Source organism: Nyctereutes procyonoides, unplaced genomic scaffold (genome assembly GCF_905146905.1).
Source record: "Nyctereutes procyonoides isolate TBG_1078 unplaced genomic scaffold, NYPRO_anot_genome, whole genome shotgun sequence".
NCBI lineage: Eukaryota > Metazoa > Chordata > Mammalia > Carnivora > Canidae > Nyctereutes > Nyctereutes procyonoides.
Genome location: NW_026575049.1, coordinates 18127367 through 18134315, shown reverse-complemented (window position 1 = coordinate 18134315; position 6949 = coordinate 18127367).

Sequence of the window (6949 nt, the reverse complement as noted above, 5' to 3'; positions counted from 1 at the left end):
GGAGGCCCGCTGGAGGTGAGGGAGGAGCCACATGGGTAGGGGGCCCTGGTGGGGCTGGGGACAGCGGGAGCAGTGTCACGGAGCTGGTGTGCGGGGCAGATCCGGGAAGGATCCAGAGCCGGGTGGGTTCCACGCGGAGGGGCCGCGAACTGACCAGGCTGGTATCCCTCTGCTGCGTGGTGCTGGGGCCCGCAGGGATCCCCGGCCGGAGTGAGGCCATGGGGCACACGGAGGCCTGCCCTGCTCGCCGGGCGTGGCGGCCATAAGGGCTCTCCAAGGCCGGGCCGGAACCAGGCCCAGGGCGGCGCACGGGTCCGCAGTGCCTCGTTCCCGCGCCCGGGCCTTGGCGCGTCCACATGGCCCCTCCTCTGTGGGCTGGCTGACAGCCAGCAGCTGCCGAGGCCCCCACGTGCTCCCACGTGCCGCTGCGGCCCACGGGACAGGGGCCATGTTGGAGGAAGAGGGGGGCACTGGGGGCCTGCCTTCGGGGGACTATTTCAGGGCTGCCCCCCCCCGAACCCACAGCCAGGGAATTGTGTGTCTGTCCGTGCGGCCGTCCAGCCGTCTGCCTTGCTGCAGACCCAGAGCCTCCCCTGAGTGTTTAACAGCAAATCGGTGAGCAAGCCCGCCTCTCAGTCCTGCCACTGCACCCCCTCGGGGGCCTGACGCGGGCCTGGTTCAGAGTTGGCTCTCGGGAAAGAACTACTTACTGAAGGAAGGAAGGGTGAGTAAATGAGGGAGCAAATAAATGAGTGAATTCACGAGCGAGTGAATAAATGAGTGAACAACGCAATGAATGAGTGAGCTAATGAACGAATGAGTGAGTGAATGAATGAGTGGACCGGTGAAGGAACAAATGAATGAGGGCCCGAGGCTCAGAGCGCACAGGTGAAGGCAGGAGCCAGGGTGCCGCCCCCCGTCTGCGCAGGGCTCTCGGCCTGCACCCTCAGCAAACAGCAGGAACAGCCCGAACTGCTGTGCCGAAGCTTCGTGAAGCTGCCTCCCGCCCCCGAGGACGCAAAGCCTCAGCTGTTCCCGCCACCCCATGCCCGTGGGGGGCCATGGGGGTGAGCCCCTTCATGGGGGGAGGCATGCCCAGGCTGAGGGGCCCCCAGGGCGAGGAGACCACTCAGCAGCCTCAGGACATTCGGACGCTGTGCCCCGTCAGCCTCCAGAGCAGAGCCCCGGGCAGCACTCCCCGCGGGAGGCTGGAGGGGTGCACGGCTCCCCAGGATGTTCCTGCTTGCGCCTCTCAGGCCCTGGGCCCTGTCTCCAGGAAGGACCTGCAGCTTGTCAGGAAGCGGGGGGCTTCTCCATCCCCGGGACGCCTGCCCCTGGGGTCCTGCGTGGCGTCCCCTCCCCGGATGCAAGGTCTGGCCCTGCTGGGGCCCGGCGGCAGCAGCCCGCCCCCCGCTACCGTGTACCCTGTGCCCTGGGGCAGCCGAGCCCAGGGCTCTGGGGCCAGACGCAGGCAGTGCCCACGCGGTGCTCACACGGTCACGGCAGTGCCCACTGCTGCTCCGGGGCCTGGTCCGTGTGTGGCGGGCTGGCAGGGACCCTCCCGCCGCGAGGACCGCGTGACGTGCTGGGGGTCCCGGTCCCCCCGTGGCAGGACCATAAAGCACACGCCATGTGTTCCCTGGGGGAGCCACGTCCACTGCACTTTCCAGGGGACCAGAAAGGAAGGGGCACGTGTGCCCTCCGCAGAGCTGCCCTGGCCCCCCACCGGCTCCCCTTTACAGGCCCCCGTCATCTGGCCCCACATGCCACGCTATGGGGTCAGGGTGCTGCTTGGGGTCTGTGGGTCATGCCCACAGGGCGAAGCCCCGGTGCCCCACAAGGAGCCCAGGAAGCGCACAGGGCCGCCCTCCCCTGCCCCTGTGCCCAGCCAGTCTCGGGCCGCCAGGGGCCTCAGCCGGACGCAGCACCAATGACACCACGAAGGCCCTGGAGGACCGAGGACGGAGAGGCGGCGACCCCAGGCCCTCTGGCCACCCTGCCGGGGGCAGGGGCAGTGGGGAGGTCAGGGAGGAGGGGCAGGGGGTCCCCCAGGTGGGCAGGACGGAGACGAGGCCTGGGGGGGGCCACAGGGAGGACTCTGGATCCCGCCTCCTGGGGTCGCGTTTGTCCCGTGCAGTGTGGGCCTTGAGCCGACTTGTAAGGCTCCGCCGGAGGCTGTCCCGTGGGGAGGCCCACGCGGTACAGAGCTGGTGAGGACCTGAATCCAGCACCCGCACAGGAGGCCGCTCGGCGACAGACTCATGCTGCCCGAAGCCCGTAGGCCTGGGAGAGGTGCTGGGTGCCGGAGCTCACCCCACAAGGCCGAGGGGAGCCCACTGCGGAGCTGAGCTCCGGTGGCCAGGAGAGGAGGGGGTGACAACGGCCCCCCAGGAGGCCGATGGGAAAGTCCCATGATGGGCGGAGGGCAGCCCCCGGGGCCTGTAAGGCTGAGAAGCGATGCCCCATTGTCTGTGGGACCTAATGATGGGGACACAGAGACTCTGAGGGGCTCCCTGAGAGGGGGAGGGCGGGGGAGGGCGCCCGTGCAGCCGGGCTCTGAGCTGGGTGCAGGGGCCCTGGGGGTGGGGACATGGGCGCTCAGCGGGGTGGGTGCCCTGAGAGCCCCCAGCTGCTCCCCTCACCCGGGCTGGTCAACCGGGTGGACACATGGCCCGGCTGCGAGCTGTGGGGTTTGTCCTGTCTTGCCGGGGACTTGCACGCACCGTGGGGCCCCGTGCAGGAGGCTCAGGCTGACGTCTGTGCTTAGAGCGTGTGCCGCATGACGCAAAAATCGGGACATCGAGGAAACGACCTGACGGTTCAACGGCTCTTTGGGGAGAACAACGTTACATGACAAAATCTTCATGACCACGCAGAAGGGAAAAGCTCAGTTCTTTCATGTCACTTCTTCCTGTTTTCTGAGCAGGGGGCCCTGGGCAGGTGGTGGTGGGAGAGCGCAGGGGTCGTGCAGGGGGAGCGTGGGGAGCTCAGGGACAGCACAGGGTGGGGGTGTGGAGGGGGAGCTCAGGAGAGCACAGGGGGGTGCATGGGAGTCAGGACAGCATGGGGATGCAGGGGGAGCTCAGGAGAGCACAGGGGGGTGAGAAGGGGAGCTCAGGGAGACCACAGGGAGAGCAAAGAGGGGTGTGCATGGACAGATCAGGGAGTGTACAGGGAGAGCACAGGAAGGTGTGCAGGGGGAGCTCAGGGGGTGTGCAGGGGGAGGAGGGTACGCAGGGGGAGCTTAGGGAGAGCACACGCGGGTGTGCAGGGGTCAAGCAGAGGGAGCTCGGGGAACTCAGGGACAACACAGGGGTTTGCACAGGGGTGTGTGTAAGGGGAGCTCAGGGACAGCACCAGGGGGGTGGTGTAGGGGTCGTGCAGGGGGAGCTCGGGGAGCTCAGGGACAGCACAGGGGGAGCAGGGGGCAGTGGGGAGAGCAGGGGAGCAGCCCAGAGGTGGTTCTGGGAAGGGATCCTGCAGGACCTGTTGACAGGTCAGCACAGGTGGTAAATGGAGGGGCACCCGGACTTCCAGGCGGGGGGGGGGCGGGCGCGGTAGGGGCTGGGCCTCGGGGCAGGGGGCAGGGCAGAGAACTCACTTGTCATCTGTCATGCAGATGCCCCCCCTGAGGCGGTGGGGTGGGGAAGCCGGCATCCACCAGGGTGGGCTTCAGACAGGTCCCCTCCCCTGTGGTGGGTGCGGCTAAGAGACGCCTGGCTCCCCCAGACCGTGAGGGAAGAGGGAGGGGTGCTGAACCCCGTGCCCCCCCGCCCCTGCCCCCCACCCGCCTGGGGCACACAGCAGACGTCCAGGGGAGCCAGTGCCGGGTCGGGCAGCCCCCGGGTCCCCTCGCCACGTGGCTCAGGGTGGCAGGCCCTGGGGGGGAGGGGATGGGCGAGTGACAGGCCCCTCAGCTCGTGGGGGGTCAGTGGTTGAGGCTGGGGCTCGGGGAGCCCACGGGACGCACGCGGGTGGCAGGGGTGGCACTGGTGTGTGCCCTGGCCCAGCGCCACAGCTGCCCGTCCCAGGACACTGTGTGCAGCCAGAACAGGGCATGTGTTTGCTCAGGGCGCCCACACCCCCGGGGCCCTGCCCGGCACTCAGGAGCCCCGGCAGGCCCACAAGCGCCCCTTGTGTCCCTGGGCACCCCCCAGCCGCGGGCCACAGGGCTTCACCGGGTCCCCCACCCACGGCTCCTTCCCCGCCGCCAGGCCTGCGCCTCCCCTGCCCGCCCGCCTTGCCTCCTGCCCCCACCGCTGCCCACTGTCCCTGCCCTCTGCTCCTCTCCCTTGGGCCCCCGGCCTGCGCCCCATCCCACTGCCCACAGAGCCCACGTCCTGGCCGCCCGGGCTTCCCAGATCAGATTTCTGGTGCTGCTCCCAGTCGAGACACCACCCAGGGCACCCAGTCACGCTTAACAGACCCACCCGCCTCCACACCCCCTGCCCCACCCAGAATGCCATCCCAAGGGCAAAGACCCTCCCAAGCAGCCGCCTCACACAGAGCAGGAGGGTGGGGAAAGCCAGCTCTTCCCAGTGGGGGAGCCCGCGGGGTGGGCCTCGCTCGGGTGGGGCTGAAGGTGCTGGGGCAGGCGGTGAAGGGGCAGGTGCCGGGCCTCAGTGCTCAGGGTTGTGGCCCTAGGACGGGGAGCCATGCTGCTGCCTGGTCGTGGTGGCCCAGCTACACCTGCCCGCTGCCCACGCCGATGCCCACGCCCCTCCAGTCCCACAGGCTGGCTCAGGGGCACTCGCCCAGATGCCCCTCAGACACCCCCAAACCTGGGGGCAGGGCCCAGCAGAGGTTGAGGGGGCGCCACAGCCAGGATGGCCTAATGGTTGCCGTGACAGGTGGGGGCAGGTGTCCCCATCATCCAGCTGGTGAGGCCGGTGTGTCCTGGATGCACGCACGAGGCACCCCACCAGCTACTGAGCAACAGGAGGGGACCTGGGAGCTGCCGGCACCGGGGGTTCCACCCACCGGCCTGCCCCACGGGGCTCTCAGGTCCATCGGTAGCCCCCCCAGGCTCGAGGGCGGGGGCTGAGTGCAAGTGACCCGGAGCTCAAGGGCCCAGGTGGAGGCGCCCGTCAGGGGAGGCTGGGTGCTGGCTGCACCTGCATGACCTCACTAGCCACTCAGCCGCACGTGGGGGTCCCCAGGGTCCCCACCGCCAGGGTCTGTCCTCTTCCAGCAAGGGAGCCCCAGGGGAGCCAAGGCAGAGGACAGCCTCCAGGCAGGCTCGTGCTCCACAGGCCAGAGGCCACCCACAGAGAACCGGTTTGACCGTGTGTGCGCGTGTGTGCGTGTGTGCATGCGTAATCATGCTCACGTGTGCACGCGGGCTGAGATCCGGCCAGGAGGCCGGTGGAACAGAGGCCACAGCCTGCGTCATGGGCAGCACGCCGGGGCGCCCGCTCGGCGGCAGATGGCACAGCGTCAAAGGCCGGGCCACAGGAGCGGGGTGGGGGTGGGGCGCAGGGCTGGGTGCAGGGGAGGTGCGACCTAGCCTGGGGCCTGGCCACTGGGTGGTGCCGATGCCCGGTGGCCCTGCCCCTGCTCTGTCCCCCAGCGCCCCCCCACCCACCCGTGCCCTCCAGAGAACACAGGTCCCCGTGCGTGGTTCGGATGGGAGGCCTGGGTCCAGCCCTCCTAGGGCCATGGAGGCCGGGCCGTCTAGATGCTGGCCCTCAGCCCCACCCCCTGCTGAGAGGCTCCCCACTCAGGAGCGCAGTCCTGGGGTCCTGGCAGGTGAGACACAGGAGGGCGGACCCTCCAGCGGCCTCCTCATCCAGGCTCAGCCCAGCCCCCCACAGCTCCCAGCAGGCCTCGCCTCCCCCAGGACAGCTCCTCTAGGCCTGGCCTGTGCCTTGGCCCCGATCTCCTCTCCTGCCTCCTTGACCCGCGGGAGACACCCCGTCCTCCATCCTGACAGCGGCTGGCATGGGCTCTTGGCTGCCCCCCGCCCCGGGACCTCCACCTGGGCCATCTGGCCTGCAAGCTGGCACCACTGCCCCCAAGCTGGCAATGGAGTCTGGCTGGCCACTTGCTTTCCCAAGCCTCAGCTCCCCAACATGCAGGTGAGGACCGAGAGGGGGCTTGCAGGCCTGGCATCTGCCCCCAGAGCCCCATGTGGAAGCGGGGTGGTGGGCCGGTCCTGAGTGGGGGTCGGCCTGGCTGCCTGCCCCCCTCCCTGTGCTAGCCCTGCTCGCTAACACCCAGGACTGGGCACGAGGAGGGATGCCAGGAGCCGGGATCCAGGGCCCAGAGCGATGCCCTGGGCCTGGGCTAGTTTCTGCATGGTCTCCAAGCCCGCCTCAGCCTGGCACGCGCCCTGTCACCTGCCTAGCCCTGACCCGGTGAGAGGCCCTGGGCCTTTCGAAAGAGACCAAGGCAGGGGTGAACCTGAGAGGCAGCTTGGGGTGTGTCGTGTCTCAGCGCCTCGGGGTCAGGAGGCTGGGGTGCCCAGAGGGGTGGCGCAGACAAAAGGTCAGGGGGCTGCAGGGTGCCCCCAGCCGCCCACCCCGCTGCACCTTGCCCTAGCAGCCCCATGGAGGCAGCAGGGCTCCCTGAAGACCCATTTTGCAGCTCAGAGGACCGAGGCCCAGGGGCTCTGCTTCTGCACAGGTGGGAGGGAGCCCCTAAGGGAGTGTGAGCAGGAGAACCGTGGGTTTAGAGGCTCCGGAGGCTTTGTGTGGGGGGGTGTGCAGGGGGCCCGGGGGTCCGCATGGAGACCCCAGTGAGCCCGGTTCTCCCGCGGCCCAGGGGCAGCCTCAGCCATGGGTCCCTGAGCAGCTGACTCACCGGCCTGGGAGGGACTATAGGGCCGGGTCGAAACCCCATCCCGGCGTCCCAGAAACCACAAGTCAGTGGCTCCCCTGCTCAGGGGAAGCCACCCCGGGCACGCACAGCCGGGCTGGGCAGGGATGCGGGGTGCTGGGCAGGGATGCGG